Here is a 22,055-nt window from a genome sequence, read left to right as displayed (position 1 = left end):
TCTGCCTACTTGCAAGATGTTCAAACCCTCGTTGCAGTTGCAAGAAGGCTGGTCTGAAGAATCAGGCCAGTTGCAAGCACAAAGTGGCTTTTTTTGATGTATTAAATCGAAGGTACTTGAAAGGGGTGTTTGGGTGTTCCTTCCAAATACCGAATTGTAGTGGTATGTAGAAATGTTTTTCCTCTGTAATTTGGCCAAAAAACAATCATACTTCACCACCATCTCGGTGATTGTGGTAACCAATCATCAAATGATAATGTGTCACGTAAAAACCTCTTCCCCTTTAAGAATGTTTCAAAACAATCATTGTATGTAGAGGCATTGGTCTTATGTACCACTGCCTATTCAAATAAAATAGCAATGAAACAAATTAATCTGTTTTTTAAATGATCCAGTTTTACTTTAATGAATAATATTAAGGACTACTTCTCCTGTTCCACAGTTTCAAGCCTGTACTTTCCGGCACAACTTAGCATGATCCTCTCACTCTTTCATGATGTACTGATATTATGTCATTCTGATTTTACTGAAAAGCTGGGGATATAGCTCAGTGGTAGAGCATTTGACTGCAGATCAAGAGGTCCCTGGTTCAAATCCGGGTGTCCCCTCAGACTATTTTGATTCTGTTGTTTGTAGTTGGGACTTTTCATCAATTCCTTTTGGATCATCTTTGACAGAGTCAGTGTTCCCTTGGATATTGCACTTTAATATCATTACAGAGTTTGCTGCTCAAAACCTGTGAGTAAATGCAGTTTTAACACTCAGCTTGGTGTTCCATTTGGGAACTTTCTGAAAGATCATTGATCTATTTTGGAATTTGGCTCTTCCTTTTACAGCACTAAAGAAAGGGAATGGACTATGAAATAAATTGACAAATTTGTTATACTGTTTGGTGCTTTCTTGAATCGCACTAAAGAAATGGCTTAGAATACTGTGCAGCGATGCAGTCAGTCTATTTCTCATTTCACCTGTGTCCTCAGTCTTACATATATTCCACCTTTTCCCTGTGCATCCAAAGTATGTGCTTGTTTGAAGCACTTCATTTTTGTGCAACGTAGGAACTATTTAATTTCTCCTTAAATGCTCTGCCTACGTGCAAGATGTACGAACCATTGTTGCAGTTGCAAGAAGGCTGGCCTGAAGAATCAGGCCATTTGCAAGCACAAAGTGGCTTTTTTTGATGTATTAAATCGAAGGTCCGTGAAAGGGGTGTTTGGGTGTTCCTTCCAAATACCGAATTGTAGTGGTATGTAGAAATGTTTTTCCATCGTAATTTGGCCAAAAAACAATCATACTTCACCACCATCTCGGTGATTGTGGTAACCAATCATCAAATGATAATGTGTCACGTAAAAACCTCTTCCCCTTTAAGAATGTTTCAAAACAATCATTGTATGTAGAGGCATTTGTCTTATGTACCACGGCCTATTTAAATAAAATAGCAATGAAAAAATTAATCTGTTTTTTAAATGATCCAGTTTTACTTTAATAAATAATATTAAGGACTACTTCTCCTGTTCCACAGTTTGAAGCCTGTACTTTCCGGCACAACTTAGCATGATCCTCTCACTCTTTCATGATGTACTGATATTATGTCATTCTGATTTTACTGACAAGATGGGGATATAGCACAGTGGTAGAGCATTTGACTGCAGATCAAGTGGTCCCTGGTTCAAATCCGGGTGTCCCCTCAGACTATTTTGATTCTGTTGTTTGTAGTTGGGACTTTTCATCAATTCCTTTTGGATCATCTTTGACAGAGTCAGTGTTCCCTTGGATATTGCACTTTAATATCATTACAGAGTTTGCTGCTCAAAACCTGTGAGTAAATGCAGTTTTAACACTCGGCTTGGTGTTCCCTTTGGGAACTTTCTGAAAGATCATTGATCTATTTTGGAATTTGGCTCTTCCTTTTACAGCACAAGAGAAAGGGAATGGACTATGAAATAAACTGACAAATTTGTTATACTGTTTGGTGCTTTCTTGAATCGCACTAAAGAAATGGCTTCGAATACTGTGCAGCGATGCAGTCAGTCTATTTCTCATTTCACCTGTGTCCTCAGTCTTGCATATATTCCACCTTTTCCCTGTGCATCCAAAGTATGTGCTTGTTTGAAGCACTTCATTTTTGTGCAACGTAGGAACTATTTAATTTCTCCTTAAATGCTCTGCCTACGTGCAAGATGTACGAACCATTGTTGCAGTTGCAAGAAGGCTGGCCTGAAGAATCAGGCCATTTGCAAGCACAAAGTGGCTTTTTCTGATGTTTTAAATCGAAGGTCCGTGAAAGGGGTGTTTGGGTGTACCTTCCAAATACCGAATTGTAGTGGTATGTAGAAATGTTTTTCCACCGTAATGTGGCCCAAAACAATCATACTTCATCACCATCTGAGTGATTGTGGTAACCAAACATGAAACAATAAGGTATCCCGTAAAAACCTCTTCCCCTTTGAGAATGTTTCAAAACAAACATTTTAAGTGCAGGCATTGGTCCTATGTACCACTGCCTATTCAAATAAAATACCAATCAAACAAATACATATATTTTTTTTAATGATCCATTTTTCCTTTAATACATAATATTAAGAACTACTTCTACAGTTCCACAGTTTCAAGGTTGTACTTTCCGGCACAACTTAGCATGATCCTCTCACTCTTTCATGATGTACTGATATATTGTCATTCTGATCTTGGCTGACAGCTGGGGATATAACTCAGTGGTAGAGCATTTGACTGCAGATCAAGAGGTCCCTGGTTCAAATTCGGGTGTCCCCTCATACTATTTTGAATCTGCTGTTTGTAGTTGGGAATTTTCATGAATCCCATTTGAATCATCTTTGACAGAGTCAGTGTTCCCTTGGATGTTACACTTTAATACCATTACAGTGTTGCTGATTAAAACTTGTGAGTAACTGCATTTTTTACACTGGGCTTGGTATTCCCTATGGGAAATTTCTGAAACATCATTGATCTATTTTGAAATTCGGCTCTACCTTTCACAGCTCTAAACAAAGGGAATGGACTATGAAACCAATTGACAAATTTGTTATACTGTTTGGTGCTCTCTTGAATCGCACTAAAGAAATGGCTTAGAATACTGGGCAGCTATGCAATCAATCTATTTCTCATTACACCTGTGTCCTCAGTCTTACATATATTCCATCTCTTCTCTGTCCATACAAAGTATGTGTTTGTTTGAAGCACTTCATTTTTGTGCAACTTAGGAACTATTTAATTTCTCCTTGAAAGCTCTGCCTACGTGCAAGATGTGCAAACCCTCGTTGCAGTTGCAAGAAGGCTGGTCTGAAGAATCAGGCCAGTTGCAAGCACAAAGTGGCTTTTTTTGATGTATTAAATCAAAGGTACTTGAAAGGGGTGTTTGGGTGTTCCTTCCAAATACCGAATTGTAGTGGTATGTAGAAATGTTTTTCCATCGTAATTTGGCCAAAAACAATCATACTTCACCACCATCTCGGTGATTGTGGTAACCAATCATCAAATCATAATGTGTCACGTAAAAACCTCTTCCCCTTTAAGAATGTTTCAAAACAATCATTGTATGTAGAGGCATTGGTCTTATGTACCACTGCCTATTCAAATAAAATAGCAATGAAACAAAGTAATCCGTTTTTTAAATGATACAGCTTTCCTTTAATAAATAATATTAACTACTACTTCTCCTGTTCCACAGTTTCAAGCCTGTACTTTCCGGCACAACTTAGCAATCCTCTCACTCTTTCATGATGTACTGATATTATGTCATTCTGATTGTACTGAAAAGTTGGGGATATAGCTCAGTGGTAGAGCATTTGACTGCAGATCAAGAGGTCTCTGGTTCAAATCCGGTTGTCCCCTCAGACTTTTTTGATTCTGTTGTTTGTAGTTGGGACTTTTCATCAATTCCTTTTGGATCATCTTTGACAGAGTCAGTGTTCCCTTGGATATTGCACTTTAATAGCATTACATAGTTTGCTGCTCAAAACCTGTGAGTAAATGGAGTTTTAACACTCGGCGTGGTATTCCCTTTGGGAAATTTCTGAAAGATCATTGATCTATTTTGGAATTTGGCTCTTCCTTTTACAGCACTAAAGAAAGGCAATGGACTATGAAACAAATTGACAAATGTGTTATACTGTTTGGTGCTCTCTTGAATCACACTAAAGAAATGGCTTAGAATACTGTGCAGCGATGCAGTCAGTCTATTTCTCATTTCACCTGTGTCCTCAGTCTTACATATATTCCAGCTTTTCCCTGTGCATTAAAAGTATGTGCTTGTTTGAAGCACTTCATTTTTGTGCAACGTAGGAACTATTTAATTTCTCCTTGAAAGCTCTGCCTACTTGCAAGATGTTCAAACCCTCGTTGCAGTTGCAAGAAGGCTGGTCTGAAGAATCAGGCCAGTTGCAAGCACAAAGTGGCTTTTTTTGATGTATTAAATCGAAGGTACTTGAAAGGGGTGTTTGGGTGTTCCTTCCAAATACCGAATTGTAGTGGTATGTAGAAATGTTTTTCCTCTGTAATTTGGCCAAAAAACAATCATACTTCACCACCATCTCGGTGATTGTGGTAACCAATCATCAAATGATAATGTGTCACGTAAAAACCTCTTCCCCTTTAAGAATGTTTCAAAACAATCATTGTATGTAGAGGCATTGGTCTTATGTACCACTGCCTATTCAAATAAAATAGCAATGAAACAAATTAATCTGTTTTTTAAATGATCCAGTTTTACTTTAATGAATAATATTAAGGACTACTTCTCCTGTTCCACAGTTTCAAGCCTGTACTTTCCGGCACAACTTAGCATGATCCTCTCACTCTTTCATGATGTACTGATATTATGTCATTCTGATTTTACTGAAAAGCTGGGGATATAGCTCAGTGGTAGAGCATTTGACTGCAGATCAAGAGGTCCCTGGTTCAAATCCGGGTGTCCCCTCAGACTATTTTGATTCTGTTGTTTGTAGTTGGGACTTTTCATCAATTCCTTTTGGATCATCTTTGACAGAGTCAGTGTTCCCTTGGATATTGCACTTTAATATCATTACAGAGTTTGCTGCTCAAAACCTGTGAGTAAATGCAGTTTTAACACTCAGCTTGGTGTTCCATTTGGGAACTTTCTGAAAGATCATTGATCTATTTTGGAATTTGGCTCTTCCTTTTACAGCACTAAAGAAAGGGAATGGACTATGAAATAAATTGACAAATTTGTTATACTGTTTGGTGCTTTCTTGAATCGCACTAAAGAAATGGCTTAGAATACTGTGCAGCGATGCAGTCAGTCTATTTCTCATTTCACCTGTGTCCTCAGTCTTACATATATTCCACCTTTTCCCTGTGCATCCAAAGTATGTGCTTGTTTGAAGCACTTCATTTTTGTGCAACGTAGGAACTATTTAATTTCTCCTTAAATGCTCTGCCTACGTGCAAGATGTACGAACCATTGTTGCAGTTGCAAGAAGGCTGGCCTGAAGAATCAGGCCATTTGCAAGCACAAAGTGGCTTTTTTTGATGTATTAAATCGAAGGTCCGTGAAAGGGGTGTTTGGGTGTTCCTTCCAAATACCGAATTGTAGTGGTATGTAGAAATGTTTTTCCATCGTAATTTGGCCAAAAAACAATCATACTTCACCACCATCTCGGTGATTGTGGTAACCAATCATCAAATGATAATGTGTCACGTAAAAACCTCTTCCCCTTTAAGAATGTTTCAAAACAATCATTGTATGTAGAGGCATTTGTCTTATGTACCACGGCCTATTTAAATAAAATAGCAATGAAAAAATTAATCTGTTTTTTAAATGATCCAGTTTTACTTTAATAAATAATATTAAGGACTACTTCTCCTGTTCCACAGTTTGAAGCCTGTACTTTCCGGCACAACTTAGCATGATCCTCTCACTCTTTCATGATGTACTGATATTATGTCATTCTGATTTTACTGACAAGATGGGGATATAGCACAGTGGTAGAGCATTTGACTGCAGATCAAGTGGTCCCTGGTTCAAATCCGGGTGTCCCCTCAGACTATTTTGATTCTGTTGTTTGTAGTTGGGACTTTTCATCAATTCCTTTTGGATCATCTTTGACAGAGTCAGTGTTCCCTTGGATATTGCACTTTAATATCATTACAGAGTTTGCTGCTCAAAACCTGTGAGTAAATGCAGTTTTAACACTCGGCTTGGTGTTCCCTTTGGGAACTTTCTGAAAGATCATTGATCTATTTTGGAATTTGGCTCTTCCTTTTACAGCACAAGAGAAAGGGAATGGACTATGAAATAAACTGACAAATTTGTTATACTGTTTGGTGCTTTCTTGAATCGCACTAAAGAAATGGCTTCGAATACTGTGCAGCGATGCAGTCAGTCTATTTCTCATTTCACCTGTGTCCTCAGTCTTACATATATTCCACCTTTTCCCTGTGCATCCAAAGTATGTGCTTGTTTGAAGCACTTCATTTTTGTGCAACGTAGGAACTATTTAATTTCTCCTTAAATGCTCTGCCTACGTGCAAGATGTACGAACCATTGTTGCAGTTGCAAGAAGGCTGGCCTGAAGAATCAGGCCATTTGCAAGCACAAAGTGGCTTTTTCTGATGTTTTAAATCGAAGGTCCGTGAAAGGGGTGTTTGGGTGTACCTTCCAAATACCGAATTGTAGTGGTATGTAGAAATGTTTTTCCACCGTAATGTGGCCCAAAACAATCATACTTCATCACCATCTGAGTGATTGTGGTAACCAAACATGAAACAATAAGGTATCCCGTAAAAACCTCTTCCCCTTTGAGAATGTTTCAAAACAAACATTTTAAGTGCAGGCATTGGTCCTATGTACCACTGCCTATTCAAATAAAATACCAATCAAACAAATACATATATTTTTTTTAATGATCCATTTTTCCTTTAATACATAATATTAAGAACTACTTCTACAGTTCCACAGTTTCAAGGTTGTACTTTCCGGCACAACTTAGCATGATCCTCTCACTCTTTCATGATGTACTGATATATTGTCATTCTGATCTTGGCTGACAGCTGGGGATATAACTCAGTGGTAGAGCATTTGACTGCAGATCAAGAGGTCCCTGGTTCAAATTCGGGTGTCCCCTCATACTATTTTGAATCTGCTGTTTGTAGTTGGGAATTTTCATGAATCCCATTTGAATCATCTTTGACAGAGTCAGTGTTCCCTTGGATGTTACACTTTAATACCATTACAGTGTTGCTGATTAAAACTTGTGAGTAACTGCATTTTTTACACTGGGCTTGGTATTCCCTATGGGAAATTTCTGAAACATCATTGATCTATTTTGGAATTCGGCTCTACCTTTCACAGCTCTAAACAAAGGGAATGGACTATGAAACCAATTGACAAATTTGTTATACTGTTTGGTGCTCTCTTGAATCGCACTAAAGAAATGGCTTAGAATACTGGGCAGCTATGCAATCAATCTATTTCTCATTACACCTGTGTCCTCAGTCTTACATATATTCCATCTCTTCTCTGTCCATACAAAGTATGTGTTTGTTTGAAGCACTTCATTTTTGTGCAACTTAGGAACTATTTAATTTCTCCTTGAAAGCTCTGCCTACGTGCAAGATGTACAAACCCTCGTTGCAGTTGCAAGTAGGCTGGTCTGAAGAATCAGGCCAGTTGCATGCACAAAGTGGCTTTTTTTGATGTATTAAATCAAAGGTACTTGAAAGGGGTGTTTGGGTGTTCCTTCCAAATACCGAATTGTAGTGGTATGTAGAAATGTTTTTCCATCGTAATTTGGCCAAAAAACAATCATACTTCACCACCATCTCGGTGATTGTGGTAACCAATCATCAAATGATAATGTGTCACGTAAAAACCTCTTCCCCTTTAAGAATGTTTCAAAACAATCATTGTATGTAGAGGCATTGGTCTTATGTACCACTGCCTATTCAAATAAAATAGCAATGAAACAAAGTAATCAGTTTTTTAAATGATACAGCTTTCCTTTAATAAATAATATTAACTACTACTTCTCCTGTTCCACAGTTTCAAGCCTGTACTTTCCGGCACAACTTAGCATGATCCTCTCACTCTTTCATGATGTACTGATATTATGTCATTCTGATCTTACTGAAAAGTTGGGGATATAGCTCAGTGGTAGAGCATTTGACTGCAGATCAAGAGGTCCCTGGTTCAAATCCGGGTGTCCCCTCAGACTATTTTGATTCTGTTGTTTGTAGTTGGGACTTTTCATCAATTCCTTTTGGATCATCTTTGACAGAGTCAGTGTTCCCTTGGATATTGCACTTTAATAGCATTACTTAGTTTGATGCTCAAAACCTGTGAGTAAATGGAGTTTTAACACTCGGCTTGGTATTCCCTTTGGGAAATTTCTGAAAGATCATTGATCTATTTTGGAATTTGGCTCTTCCTTTTACAGCTTTAAAGAAAGGGAATGGACTATGAAACAAATTGACAAATGTGTTATACTGTTTGGTGCTCTCTTGAATCGCACTAAAGAAATGGCTTAGAATACTGTGCAGCGATGCAGTCAGTCTATTTCTCATTTCACCTGTGTCCTCAGTCTTACATATATTCCAGCTTGGATGTACCATGTTACAACGTATACCAATACAACTACCTACCATTACAATGCGACCATTACAACGCATACCATTACAACGCATAGCGCTTTGGGGTGCTGGATAGTGGTAAGTATAATTTACTATTCTAACTCCAGTCCCCGTGGACCCTAGGGAAGGTGTTGGATAGTAAATTATACTTATTCCCTATCCTATAGCGCCCCCCAGCGCAATGCGTTGTAATGGTATGCGATTTAAAAGTCGCGTTGTAATGGTAGTGCGGAGTAACGAATGCGTTGTAACAGGTGCATACCAGCTTTTCCCTGTGCATTAAAAGTATGTGCTTGTTTGAAGCACTTCATTTTTGTGCAACGTAGGAACTATTTAATTTCTCCTTGAAAGCTCTGCCTACGTGCAAGATGTTCAAACCCTCGTTGCAGTTGCAAGAAGGCTGGTCTGAAGAATCAGGCCAGTTGCAAGCACAAAGTGGCTTTTTTTGATGTATTAAATCGAAGGTACTTGAAAGGGGTGTTTGGGTGTTCCTTCCAAATACCAAATTGTAGTGGTATGTAGAAATGTTTTTCCTCCGTAATTTGGCCAAAAAACAATCATACTTCACCACCATCTCGGTGATTGTGGTAACCAATCATCAAATGATAATGTGTCACGTAAAAACCTCTTCCCCTTTAAGAATGTTTCAAAACAATCATTGTATGTAGAGGCATTGGTCTTATGTACCACTGCCTATTCAAATAAAATAGCAATGAAACAAATTAATCTGTTTTTTAAATGATCCAGTTTTACTTTAATAAATAATATTAAGGACTACTTCTCCTGTTCCACAGTTTCAAGCCTGTACTTTCCGGCACAACTTAGCATGATCCTCTCACTCTTTCATGATGTACTGATATTATGTCATTCTGATTTTACTGAAAAGCTGGGGATATAGCTCAGTGGTAGAGCATTTGACTGCAGATCAAGAGGTCCCTGGTTCAAATCCGGGTGTCCCCTCGGACTATTTTGATTCTGTTGTTTGTAGTTGGGACTTTTCATCAATTCCTTTTGGATCATCTTTGACAGAGTCAGTGTTCCCTTGGATATTGCACTTTAATATCATTACAGAGTTTGCTGCTCAAAACCTGTGAGTAAATGTAGTTTTAACACTCAGCTTGGTGTTCCATTTGGGAACTTTCTGAAAGATCATTGATCTATTTTGGAATTTGGCTCTTCCTTTTACAGCACTAAAGAAAGGGAATGGACTATGAAATAAATTCACAAATTTGTTATACTGTTTGGTGCTTTCTTGAATCGCACTAAAGAAATGGCTTAGAATACTGTGCAGCGATGCAGTCAGTCTATTTCTCATTTCACCTGTGTCCTCAGTCTTACATATATTCCACCTTTTCCCTGTGCATCCAAAGTATGTGCTTGTTTGAAGCACTTCATTTTTGTGCAACATAGGAACTATTTAATTTCTCCTTAAATGCTCTGCCTACGTGCAAGATGTACGAACCATTGTTGCAGTTGCAAGAAGGCTGGCCTGAAGAATCAGGCCATTTGCAAGCACAAAGTGGCTTTTTCTGATGTTTTAAATCGAAGGTCCGTGAAAGGGGTGTTTGGGTGTACCTTCCAAATACCGAATTGTAGTGGTATGTAGAAATGGTTTTCCACCGTAATGTGGCCCAAAACAATCATACTTCATCACCATCTGAGTGATTGTGGTAACCAAACATGAAACAATAAGGTATCCCGTAAAAACCTCTTCCCCTTTGAGAATGTTTCAAAACAAACATTTTAAGTGCAGGCATTGGTCCTATGTACTACTGCCTATTCAAATAAAATACCAATCAAACAAATACATATATTTTTTTTAATGATCCATTTTTCCTTTAATAAATAATATTAAGAACTACTTCTACAGTTCCACAGTTTCAAGGTTGTACTTACCGGCACAACTTAGCATGATCCTCGCACTCTTTCATAATGTACTGATATATTGTCATTCTGATTTTGGCTGACAGCTGGGGATATAGCTCAGTGGTCGAGCATTTGACTGCAGATCAAGAGGTCCCTGGTTCAAATCCGGGTGTCCCCTCAGACTATTTTGATTCTGTTGTTTGTAGTTGGGACTTTTCATCAATTCCTTTTGGATCATCTTTGACAGAGTCAGTGTTCCCTTGGATATTGCACTTTAATAACATTACATAGTTTGCTGCTCAAAACCTGTGAGTAAATGGAGTTTTAACACTCGGCTTGGTATTCCCTTTGGGAAATTTCTGAAAGATCATTGATCTATTTTGGAATTTGGCTCTTCCTTTTACAGCACTAAAGAAAGGGAATGGACTATGAAACAAATTGACAAATTAGTTATACTGTTTGGTGCTCTCTTGAATCGCACTAAAGAAATGGCTTAAAATACTGTGCAGCGATGCAGTCAGTCTATTTCTCATTTCACCTGTGTCCTCAGTCTTACATATATTCCACCTTTTCCCTGTGCATCCAAAGTATGTGCTTGTTTGAAGCACTTCATTTTTGTGCAACGTAGGAACTATTTAATTTCTCCTTAAATGCTCTGCCTACGTACAAGATGTACGAACCATTGTTGCAGTTGCAAGAAGGTTGGCCTGAAGAATTAGGCCATTTGCAAGCACAAAGTGGCTTTTTCTGATGTTTTAAATCTAAGGTCCGTGAAAGGGGTGTTTGGGTGTACCTTCCAAATACCGAATTGTAGTGGTATGTAGAAATGTTTTTCCACCGTAATGTGGCCCAAAACAATCATACTTCATCACCATCTGAGTGATTGTGGTAACCAAACATGAAACAATAAGGTATCCCGTAAAAACCTCTTCCCCTTTGAGAATGTTTCAAAACAAACATTTTAAGTGCAGGCATTGGTCCTATGTACCACTGCCTATTCAAATAAAATACCAATCAAACAAATACATATATATTTTTTAATGATCCATTTTTCCTTTAATAAATAATATTAAGAACTACTTCTACAGTTCCACAGTTTCAAGGTTGTACTTTCCGGCACAACTTAGCATGATCCTCTCACTCTTTCATGATGTACTGATGTTATGTTATGTTATGTTATAGCCGTACTTTTAGAGCGCACGGCTACCCCGAGGGGTGTCCCGGCGCTTTAGCAAAGAGGCCTGAAAAACTCAGAAAACAACAAAGCAGAGACGCAGCAGTCACAGAGATCATGTAGAGAAAAGCACGGTCTTCAGCTCCTTCCTGAAAGCCAGAAGATTATTGGCTTTGCGGAGGGAGAGAGGGAGCTCATTCCAAAAACGAGCCGCCACGTATTGGAAGGACCGGCCTCCCATCCGGACTCGTTTCACAGCAGGAACTACCATTTTTGCCAAATCGGCAGACCGCAACATCCTCCGCGGAACATAGGGAGCAATGCGCTTCCTAATGTAGCCGGGGCCAATAGAATGAAGGGCTTTAAATGCCAACGTGAGAATTTTGAACCTAATTCTACTCGAAATAGGTAGCCAGTGCAGCCTTTTAAGCAGCACTGAGGCGCTGGCTCTCCTTGGTAGGCCAAATATGGCTCTAGCTGCCGAGTTTTGGACGATTTGCAGTCTGGACAAGAGGTACTTTGGCAGACCTGCAAAGAGCGCATTAGCGTAATCTAATCTAGATCCCACAAGCGCCTGGACTACGGTCTTACGGTATTGTAGGGAAAGCAGTGGGAGGAATTTCCTAAGCATCTTAAGGATGCCGAAGCATTTCCCCGATAGCCCCAAAATGTGGGGTCGAAATGAGAGATCGTCATCGAATACAACTCCAAGGTTTTTCACTTGGGAGGATGACGTCTCAGGAGGAAACATATCCTGGGGCCACCACGACTTCCACCCAGGATCAGGGGCACAGCCGAAAAAGAGCAGCTCAGACTTATCTGAGTTGCATTTCAGGCTGTGCCGCTGAAACCACTTGAAAACTGCACTCAAACAGTCTTTAATTCTGTCGCCATCAAACACCTCTCCCTTCCTGCATGTAAACAGGAGCTGAGTGTCATCAGCGTATGAGATGACCCGGGCCCCATAAGCCTCCGCGACCCTCGCCAGAGGGGCCATATAGATGTTAAATATGGTGGGGCTCAGAATGGACCCTTGAGGCACCCCCACCTCTAGCGATGGCATTTCCGCGGAGAACGGTGGAGCCCAGATCACCTGCCGACGGTCGGCTAGGAAGGATTGGAACCAGTCCAGCACCGTCCCCCTCAGTCCTATCTCCCTGAGTCTTAAAAGGAGACCTGCGTGGGGGACGGTGTTGAACGCCGCCGACAGGTCGAGCATGACTAACATAGCCTTTCCCCCCAGATCGAGCGTCTCCCTGATGGCGTCGGTCACCTCCACGAGGGCTGTCTCCATGCTGTAATTAGCGCGGAAGCCAGATTGAGAATCGTGGAGCAGGTTGTTATTCTCGATAAAGGTGGTGAGAGAGTGTTGAACATGTTTCTCAACCACCTTCGCCAGAGCAGGGAGGAGGGAGATCGGTCTATAGTTAGCCAGCTGCAGGGGATCTAACAAAGGTTTTTTGATCAGCGGCAGAATGAGTGCATGTTTCCATTCTCGAGGTACCACCCCGGAGCTCAGTGACAAATTGAGCAGGGGGTTCAGCAAGCTGTTCACTGCCGAAGCCACCTTGGCCAGACACTTAGCTGGACAGGCATCCAAAGGTGAACCGGATTGAAGCCGGGATAGTAGCTCAAGTGAGGTTTCACAGGACAACTGGGGAAAAACCGATATGTGGGCCCTGGCTCTACCTCTGAGGTAGAAGCCGACCTCCAGTTGGAAACTGGGGCAGCGGCAACCACAGAAGGAGCCACGGGGGGAAAAGAGTCCTTAATCTTTATGATTTTTGTGACAAAAAAGTCAGCAAGCTGCCTAATCCAATCTTCCGTGTGAGAGTGTGAGAGGGCGCCTGTGGCCGGATCTACAAACTCCTTCACAATTCTGAACAGTTCCCTGCTCGTGTTATCAGCTTGGTCTATTCTATGTTCGAGGTAGTCCTTTTTGGCTACGGCAATCTGTTTGTGATACAGTTTCATAACATCACGATACTTGGTCTTCTCCACAGGATCGTACATACGGCGCCATAGTCTTTCCGCCTTTTTGCAATCTTGGCGCATTGTACGTAGTGTGGGGGTAAACCAAGGAGCGGAGTCATGGCAAGGGGCTGTTCTAGCTGCCTTCAAAGGGGCTAACTTCTCAAAACTTGTTTGTAACCAGTTCTGTACCAAAGTTACATCAACATCTAGATGCCCTGTCAGTTGACACAGGTGTTGATTTAGCGCATCAGAGAGCATGTCAGCTGTCACTAAGTGAAAAGCTCTAGACTGTCGAGTCTTCTCCCTCTGTGATCTTTGGCTGGTCCTAGACTCATGTATTATAACAAAATTTATTATAAAATGGTCTGACCAGAGAACAGGGAGCGGCGGGGACACCTCGATAGGAACCGTAGAAAAAATTAAGTCAAGCGTGTGGCCTTTGACATGGGTGGGACTATCTATGAAAGGGGCGAGGCCCAGCAGTGTAGTGATGTCCCGCAGTTTGGACGCTTCAGCGTCTGTTATTGAATCCATGTGCAAGTTTAAGTCGCCCAGCAGCATGCAGTGCTCTACTCGCATGCAGGGTGTAGCTAAAGCAGACTGCAGGTCCTCAAAAAAAGAGCCAATGGGACCCGGTGGTCTATAGATGAGAATCCCTGTACACGTCTGAGTGGCCGAAAGATGGAGATTGAAGCCAAGGGCTTCACATCCTGTGATATTGTCCACCGGGAAGGACGAACACCCCAAAGCCTTGTCTACTATCAAGGCCACTCCACCACCTCTGCCCCCAACTCTGTCTTTCCTTAAGATGGTATAGTTAGAAGGCAGGGCACAGGCAATGTCCGGTTCCGAGCCTGCCCCTAACCACGTCTCAGTCAGAAAAAGACATGATAGTTTAGAATGTGCCAAAAGATCCCAGATATCCGAAGAGTGACAAGCCAGGGACCTGGTGTTCAAGAGGGCACTATGACAAGACAGAGTGGAGACAGAGGGGATAGGTGTTGGTGTAGGCGAAGCGCGCCACCCACAGACGGGACAGCCTTTACCCAGAAGGCGGCCTCCGGGGAAAAGAGAATTGCATCCCACTCGAGGGGGACGAAGAGCAAACAAGGCAGCAGCGCTATAGGAGATCATCGTGGCAAAGCGGGGCAAAGCGCCGGCTCAACAATCATGAAAAGCCTACCTGCTAGATAGATAAGACGAGTTCCAGAGTCCCGCCTCAAACGCCTCCGGATCGCGGACAGGCGCAGACGGGCAGGACTCTGGCACGACTCAGGCGCAGTGAGGGCGCCACCGCTGCGCGTAACCGCTGCGCGAATTCAAGCGAGCTTTAAATAGCGTGCTCTCCACGTCCCAGCTCACCTGGACGCTCCAAGATGGCGCTCACACTCCACTACCCAAGGCAAGATGTCTGCCGTCAACCACAACCTCCCCAGAACCGGACCCGCCAAACAGCGGTGGTTGTTCCAGAAATTATGTGCAAGGTAGGGGGCAGGAGGGGAGCTAAAAACGAGGGATAATACAAATAAAATAAAAATAAATGCGAAAAAACGGGGCTTTAAAATGCTGCAGGGCAATGCACAAGGAAACGCGACCAGCGCGACCAACAGCGAGGCGCCAAGTGAATTCTCAGCCTCAGGATACCTTACCAGGTAATCCCCTCGTGATGCTCGCCCTAAATAGCGTGCTCTCCACGTCCCAGCTCACCTGGACGCTCCAAGATGGCGCTCACACTCCACTACCCAAGGCAAGATGTCCGCCGTCAACCACAACCTCCCCAGAACCGGACCCGCCAAACAGCGGTGGTTGTTCCAGAAATTATGTGCAAGGTAGGGGGCAGGAGGGGAGCTAAAAACGAGGGATAATACAAATAAAATAAAAATAAATGCGAAAAAACGGGGCTTTAAAATGCTGCAGGGCAATGCACAAGGAAACGCGACCAGCGCGACCAACAGCGAGGCGCCAAGTGAATTCTCAGCCTCAGGATACCTTACCAGGTAATCCCCTCGTGATGCTTGCCCTAAATAGCGTGCTCTCCGCGTCCCAGCTCACCTGGACGCTCCAAGATGGCGCTCACACTCCACTACCCAAGGCAAGATGTCCGCCGTCAACCACAACCTCCCCAGAACCGGACCCGCCAAACAGCGGTGGTTGTTCCAGAAATTATGTGCAAGATAGGGGGCAGGAGGGGAGCTAAAAACGAGGGATAATACAAATAAAATAAAAATAAATGCGAAAAAACGGGGCTTTAAAATGCTGCAGGGCAATGCACAAGGAAACGCGACCAGCGCGACCAACAGCGAGGCGCCAAGTGAATTCTCAGCCTCAGGATACCTTACCAGGTAATCCCCTCGTGATGCTCGTCCTAAATAGCGTGCTCTCCGCGTCCCAGCTCACCTGGACGCTCCAAGATGGCGCTCACACTCCACTATCCAAGGCAAGATGTTTGCCGTCAACCACAACCTCCCCAGAACCGGACCCGCCAAACAGTGGTGGTTGTTCCAGAAATTATGTGCAAGGTAGGGGGCAGGAGGGGAGCTAAAAACGAGGGATAATACAAATAAAATAAAAATAAATGCGAAAAAACGGGGCTTTAAAATGCTGCAGGGCAATGCACAAGGAAACGCGACCAGCGCGACCAACAGCGAGGCGCCAAGTGAATTCTCAGCCTCAGGATACCTCAGGATACCCTCAGGATATATTGTCATTCTGATCTTGGCTGACAGCTGGGGATATATCTCAGTGGTAGAGCATTTGACTGCAGATCAAGAGGTCCCTGGTTCAAATCCGGGTGTCCCATCATACTATTTTGAATCTGCTGTTTGTAGTTGGGAATTTTCATGAATCCCATTTGGATCATCTTTGACAGAGTCAGTGTTCCCTTGGATGTTATACTTTAATACCATTACAGTGTTGCTGATTAAAACTTGTGAGTAACTGCATTTTTTACACTGGGCTTTGTATTCCCTATGGGAAATTTCTGAAAGATCATTGATCTATTTTGGAATTTGGCTCTTCCTTTTACAGCACTAAAGAAAGGGAATGGACTATGAAACAAATTGACAAATTTGTTATACTGTTTGATGCTTTCTTGAATCGCACTAAAGAAATGGCTTAGAATACTGTGCAGCGATGCAGTCAGTCTATTTCTCATTTCACCTGTGTCCTCAGTCTTACATATATTCCACCTTTTCCCTGTGCATTAAAAGTATGTGCTTGTTTGAAGCACTTCATTTTTGTGCAACGTAGGAACTATTTAATTTCTCCTTGAAAGCTCTGCCTACGTGCAAGATGTTCAAACCCTCGTTGCAGTTGCAAGAAGGCTGGTCTGAAGAATCAGGCCAGTTGCAAGCACAAAGTGGCTTTTTTTGATGTATTAAATTGAAGGTACTTGAAAGGGGTGTTTGGGTGTTCCTTCCAAATACCGAATTGTAGTGGTATGTAGAAATGTTTTTCCATCGTAATTTGGCCAAAAAACAATCATACTTCACCACCATCTCGGTGATTGTGGTAACCAATCATCAAATGATAATGTGTCACGTAAAAACCTCTTCCCCTTTAAGAATGTTTCAAAACAATCATTGTATGTAGAGGCATTGGTCTTATGTACCACTGCCTATTCAAATAAAATAGCAATGAAACAAAGTAATCCGTTTTTTAAATGATACAGCTTTCCTTTAATAAATAATATTAACTACTACTTCTCCTGTTCCACAGTTTCAAGCCTGTACTTTCCGGCACAACTTAGCATGATCCTCTCACTCTTTCATGATGTACTGATATTATGTCATTCTGATTGTACTGAAAAGTTGGGGATATAGCTCAGTGGTAGAGCATTTGACTGCAGATCAAGAGGTCTCTGGTTCAAATCCGGTTGTCCCCTCAGACTTTTTTGATTCTGTTGTTTGTAGTTGGGACTTTTCATCAATTCCTTTTGGATCATCTTTGACAGAGTCAGTGTTCCCTTGGATATTGCACTTTAATATCATTACAGAGTTTGCTGCTCAAAACCTGTGAGTAAATGCAGTTTTAACACTCGGCTTGGTGTTCCATTTGGGAACTTTCTGAAAGATCATTGATCTATTTTGGAATTTGGCTCTTCCTTTTACAGCACTAAAGAAAGGGAATGGACTATGAAACAAATTGACAAATTTGTTATACTGTTTGGTGCTTTCTTGAATCGCACTAAAGAAATGGCTTAGAATACTGTGCAGCGATGCAGTCAGTCTATTTCTCATTTCACCTGTGTCCTCAGTCTTACATATATTCCACCTTTTCCCTGTGCATCCAAAGTATGTGCTTGTTTGAAGCACTTCATTTTTGTGCAACGTAGGAACTATTTAATTTCTCCTTAAATGCTCTGCCTACGTGCAAGATGTACGAACCATTGTTGCAGTTGCAAGAAGGCTGGCCTGAAGAATCAGGCATTTTGCAAGCACAAAGTGGCTTTTTCTGATGTTTTAAATCGAAGGTCCGTGAAAGGGGTGTTTGGGTGTACCTTCCAAATACCGAATTGTAGTGGTATGTAGAAATGTTTTTCCACCGTAATGTGGCCCAAAACAATCATACTTCATCACCATCTGAGTGATTGTGGTAACCAAACATGAAACAATAAGGTATCCCGTAAAAACCTCTTCCCCTTTGAGAATGTTTCAAAACAAACATTTTAAGTGCAGGCATTGGTCCTATGTACCACTGCCTATTCAAATAAAATACCAATCAAACAAATACATATATTTTTTTTAATGATCCATTTTTCCTTTAATACATAATATTAAGAACTACTTCTACAGTTCCACGGTTTCAAGGTTGTACTTTCCGGCACAACTTAGCATGATCCTCTCACTCTTTCATGATGTACTGATATATTGTCATTCTGATCTTGGCTGACAGCTGGGGATATAGCTCAGTGGTAGAGCATTTGACTGCAGATCAAGAGGTCCTTGGTTCAAATCCGGGTGTCCCCTCATACTATTTTGAATCTGCTGTTTGTAGTTGGGAATTTTCATGAATCCCATTTGGATCATCTTTGACAGAGTCAGTGTTCCCTTGGATGTTAGACTTTAATAACATTACAGTTTTGCTGATTAAAACTTGTGAGTAACTGCATTTTTTACACTGGGCTTGGTATTCCCTATGGGAAATTTCTGAAACATCATTGATCTATTTTGGAATTCGGCTCTACCTTTCACAGCTCTAAACAAAGGGAATGGACTATGAAACCAATTGACAAATTTGTTATACTGTTTGGTGCTCTCTTGAATCGCACTAAAGAAATGGCTTAGAATACTGGGCAGCTATGCAATCAATCTATTTCTCATTACACCTGTGTCCTCAGTCTTACATATATTCCATCTCTTCTCTGTCCATACAAAGTATGTGTTTGTTTGAAGGACTTCATTTTTGTGCAAATTAGGAACTATTTATTTTCTCCTTGAAAGCTCTGCCTACGTGCAAGATGTTCAAACCCTCGTTGCAGTTGCAAGAAGGCTGGTCTGAAGAATCAGGCCAGTTGCAAGCACAAAGTGGCTTTTTTTGATGTATTAAATTGAAGGTACTTGAAAGGGGTGTTTGGGTGTTCCTTCCAAATACCGAATTGTAGTGGTATGTAGAAATGTTTTTCCATCGTAATTTGGCCAAAAAACAATCATACTTCACCACCATCTCGGTGATTGTGGTAACCAATCATCAAATGATAATGTGTCACGTAAAAACCTCTTCCCCTTTAAGAATGTTTCAAAACAATCATTGTATGTAGAGGCATTTGTCTTATGTACCACGGCCTATTTAAATAAAATAGCAATGAAAAAATGTATCTGTTTTTTAAATGATCCAGTTTTACTTTAATAAATAATATTAAGGACTACTTCTCCTGTTCCACAGTTTCAAGCCTGTACTTTCCGGCACAACTTAGCATGATCCTCTCACTCTTTCATGATGTACTGATATTATGTCATTCTGATTTTACTGAAAAGCTGGGGATATAGCTCAGTGGTAGAGCATTTGACTGCAGATCAAGAGGTCCCTGGTTCAAATCCGGGTGTCCCCTCAGACTATTTTGATTCTGTTGTTTGTAGTTGGGACTTTTCATCAATTCCTTTTGGATCATCTTTGACAGAGTCAGTGTTCCCTTGGATATTGCACTTTAATAGCATTACAGAGTTTGCTGCTCAAAACCTGTGAGTAAATGGAGTTTTAACACTCGGCTTGGTATTCCCTTTGGGAAATTTCTGAAAGATCATTGATCTATTTTGGAATTTGGCTCTTCCTTTTACAGCACTAAAGAAAGGGAATGGACTATGAAACAAATTGACAAATTTGTTATACTGTTTGATGCTTTCTTGAATCGCACTAAAGAAATGGCTTAGAATACTGTGCAGCGATGCAGTCAGTCTGTTTCTCATTTCACCTGTGTCCTCAGTCTTACATATATTCCACCTTTTCCCTGTGCATTAAAAGTATGTGCTTGTTTGAAGCACTTCATTTTTGTGCAACGTAGGAACTATTTAATTTCTCCTTGAAAGCTCTGCCTACGTGCAAGATGTACAAACCCTTGTTGCAGTTGCAAGAAGGCTGGTCTGAAGAATCAGGCCAGTTGCAAGCACAAAGTGGCTTTTTTTGATGTATTAAATCGAAGGTACTTGAAAGGGGTGTTTGGGTGTTCCTTCCAAATACCGAATTGTAGTGGTATGTAGAAATGTTTTTCCTCCGTAATTTGGCCAAAAAACATTCATACTTCACCACCATCTCGGTGATTGTGGTAACCAATCATCAAATGATAATGTGTCATGTAAAAACCTCTTCCGCTTTAAGAATGTTTCAAAACAATCATTGTATGTAGAGGAATTGGTCTTATGTACCACTGCAAATACAAATAAAATAGCAATGAAACAAATTAATCTGTTTTTTAAATGAGCCAGTTTTACTTTAATAAATAATATTAAGGACTACTTCTCCTGTTCCACAGTTTCAAGCCTGTACTTTCCGGCACAACTTAGCATGATCCTCTCACTCTTTCATGATGTACTGATATTATGTCATTCTGATTTTACTGAAAAGATGGGGATATAGCACAGTGGTAGAGCATTTGACTGCAGATCAAGAGGTCCCTGGTTCAAATCCGGGTGTCCCCTCAGACTATTTTGATTCTGTTGTTTGTAGTTGGGACTTTTCATCAATTCCTTTTGGATCATCTTTGACAGAGTCAGTGTTCCCTTGGATATTGCACTTTAATATCATTACAGAGTTTGCTGCTCAAAACCTGTGAGTAAATGCAGTTTTAACACTCGGCTTGGTGTTCCCTTTGGGAACTTTCTGAAAGATCATTGATCTATTTTGGAATTTGGCTCTTCCTTTTACAGCACAAGAGAAAGGGAATGGACTATGAAATAAACTGACAAATTTGTAATACTGTTTGGTGCTTTCTTGAATCGCACTAAAGAAATGGCTTCGAATACTGTGCAGCGATGCAGTCAGTCTATTTCTCATTTCACCTGTGTCCTCAGTCTTACATATATTCCACCTTTTCCCTGTGCATCCAAAGTATGTGCTTGTTTGAAGCACTTCATTTTTGTGCAACGTAGGAACTATTTAATTTCTCCTTAAATGCTCTGCCTACGTGCAAGATGTACGAACCATTGTTGCAGTTGCAAGAAGGCTGGCCTGAAGAATCAGGCCATTTGCAAGCACAAAGTGGCTTTTTCTGATGTTTTAAATCGAAGGTCCGTGAAAGGGGTGTTTGGGTGTACCTTCCAAATACCGAATTGTAGTGGTATGTAGAAATGTTTTTCCACCGTAATGTGGCCCAAAACAATCATACTTCATCACCATCTGAGTGATTGTGGTAACCAAACATGAAACAATAAGGTATCCCGTAAAAACCTCTTCCCCTTTGAGAATGTTTCAAAACAAACATTTTAAGTGCAGGCATTGGTCCTATGTACCACTGCCTATTCAAATAAAATACCAATCAAACAAATACATATATTTTTTTTAATGATCCATTTTTCCTTTAATACATAATATTAAGAACTACTTCTACAGTTCCACAGTTTCAAGGTTGTACTTTCCGGCACAACTTAGCATGATCCTCTCACTCTTTCATGATGTACTGATATATTGTCATTCTGATTTTGGCTGACAGCTGGGGATATAACTCAGTGGTAGAGCATTTGACTGCAGATCAAGAGGTACCTGGTTCAAATCCGGGTGTCCCCTCATACTATTTTGAATCTGCTGTTTGTAGTTGGGAATTTTCATGAATCCCATTTGGATCATCTTTGACAGAGTCAGTGTACCCTTGGATGTTACACTTTAATACCATTACAGTGTTGCTGATTAAAACTTGTGAGTAACTGCATTTTTTACACTGGGCTTGGTATTCCCTATGGGAAATTTCTGAAACATCATTGATCTATTTTGGAATTCGGCT

The 22,055-nt window shown here is 41.0% G+C and overlaps 16 non-coding genes across 16 annotated transcripts; all 16 read left to right on the top strand.

Annotated features, from left to right (window-relative positions):
* The first annotated feature begins 536 nt into the window (after nt 1-536).
* TRNAC-GCA (transfer RNA cysteine (anticodon GCA)) lies at nt 537-608 on the top strand. The gene has a single exon. It is a non-coding gene; the product is annotated as a tRNA-Cys (tRNA).
* Nucleotides 609-1,619: 1,011 nt separating this feature from the next.
* Nucleotides 1,620-1,691, top strand: TRNAC-GCA (transfer RNA cysteine (anticodon GCA)). The gene has a single exon. It is a non-coding gene; the product is annotated as a tRNA-Cys (tRNA).
* Nucleotides 1,692-2,703: 1,012 nt separating this feature from the next.
* Nucleotides 2,704-2,775, top strand: TRNAC-GCA (transfer RNA cysteine (anticodon GCA)). The gene has a single exon. It is a non-coding gene; the product is annotated as a tRNA-Cys (tRNA).
* A 1,008-nt stretch (nt 2,776-3,783) lies between these two features.
* On the top strand, nt 3,784-3,855 carry TRNAC-GCA (transfer RNA cysteine (anticodon GCA)). Its single transcript has one exon. It is a non-coding gene; the product is annotated as a tRNA-Cys (tRNA).
* Nucleotides 3,856-4,867: 1,012 nt separating this feature from the next.
* TRNAC-GCA (transfer RNA cysteine (anticodon GCA)) lies at nt 4,868-4,939 on the top strand. The gene has a single exon. It is a non-coding gene; the product is annotated as a tRNA-Cys (tRNA).
* A 1,011-nt stretch (nt 4,940-5,950) lies between these two features.
* TRNAC-GCA (transfer RNA cysteine (anticodon GCA)) lies at nt 5,951-6,022 on the top strand. The gene has a single exon. It is a non-coding gene; the product is annotated as a tRNA-Cys (tRNA).
* Nucleotides 6,023-7,034: 1,012 nt separating this feature from the next.
* Nucleotides 7,035-7,106, top strand: TRNAC-GCA (transfer RNA cysteine (anticodon GCA)). The gene has a single exon. It is a non-coding gene; the product is annotated as a tRNA-Cys (tRNA).
* A 1,011-nt stretch (nt 7,107-8,117) lies between these two features.
* Nucleotides 8,118-8,189, top strand: TRNAC-GCA (transfer RNA cysteine (anticodon GCA)). Its single transcript has one exon. It is a non-coding gene; the product is annotated as a tRNA-Cys (tRNA).
* A 1,309-nt stretch (nt 8,190-9,498) lies between these two features.
* Nucleotides 9,499-9,570, top strand: TRNAC-GCA (transfer RNA cysteine (anticodon GCA)). The gene has a single exon. It is a non-coding gene; the product is annotated as a tRNA-Cys (tRNA).
* A 1,012-nt stretch (nt 9,571-10,582) lies between these two features.
* TRNAC-GCA (transfer RNA cysteine (anticodon GCA)) lies at nt 10,583-10,654 on the top strand. The gene has a single exon. It is a non-coding gene; the product is annotated as a tRNA-Cys (tRNA).
* Nucleotides 10,655-16,352: 5,698 nt separating this feature from the next.
* On the top strand, nt 16,353-16,426 carry TRNAC-GCA (transfer RNA cysteine (anticodon GCA)). Its single transcript has one exon. It is a non-coding gene; the product is annotated as a tRNA-Cys (tRNA).
* Nucleotides 16,427-17,435: 1,009 nt separating this feature from the next.
* TRNAC-GCA (transfer RNA cysteine (anticodon GCA)) lies at nt 17,436-17,507 on the top strand. The gene has a single exon. It is a non-coding gene; the product is annotated as a tRNA-Cys (tRNA).
* A 1,012-nt stretch (nt 17,508-18,519) lies between these two features.
* TRNAC-GCA (transfer RNA cysteine (anticodon GCA)) lies at nt 18,520-18,591 on the top strand. Its single transcript has one exon. It is a non-coding gene; the product is annotated as a tRNA-Cys (tRNA).
* Nucleotides 18,592-19,601: 1,010 nt separating this feature from the next.
* Nucleotides 19,602-19,673, top strand: TRNAC-GCA (transfer RNA cysteine (anticodon GCA)). The gene has a single exon. It is a non-coding gene; the product is annotated as a tRNA-Cys (tRNA).
* A 1,012-nt stretch (nt 19,674-20,685) lies between these two features.
* TRNAC-GCA (transfer RNA cysteine (anticodon GCA)) lies at nt 20,686-20,757 on the top strand. Its single transcript has one exon. It is a non-coding gene; the product is annotated as a tRNA-Cys (tRNA).
* Nucleotides 20,758-21,769: 1,012 nt separating this feature from the next.
* TRNAC-GCA (transfer RNA cysteine (anticodon GCA)) lies at nt 21,770-21,841 on the top strand. Its single transcript has one exon. It is a non-coding gene; the product is annotated as a tRNA-Cys (tRNA).
* The last annotated feature ends 214 nt before the right edge of the window (nt 21,842-22,055 follow it).

The sequence above is a fragment of the Lissotriton vulgaris genome, chromosome 1_1 (genome assembly GCF_964263255.1).
Source record: "Lissotriton vulgaris chromosome 1_1, aLisVul1.2, whole genome shotgun sequence".
In the NCBI taxonomy this organism is placed as follows: Eukaryota; Metazoa; Chordata; class Amphibia; order Caudata; family Salamandridae; genus Lissotriton; species Lissotriton vulgaris.
The sequence above is the reverse complement of the archived record's forward strand: the minus strand, read 5'-3'. Positions and strand labels throughout refer to the sequence as shown.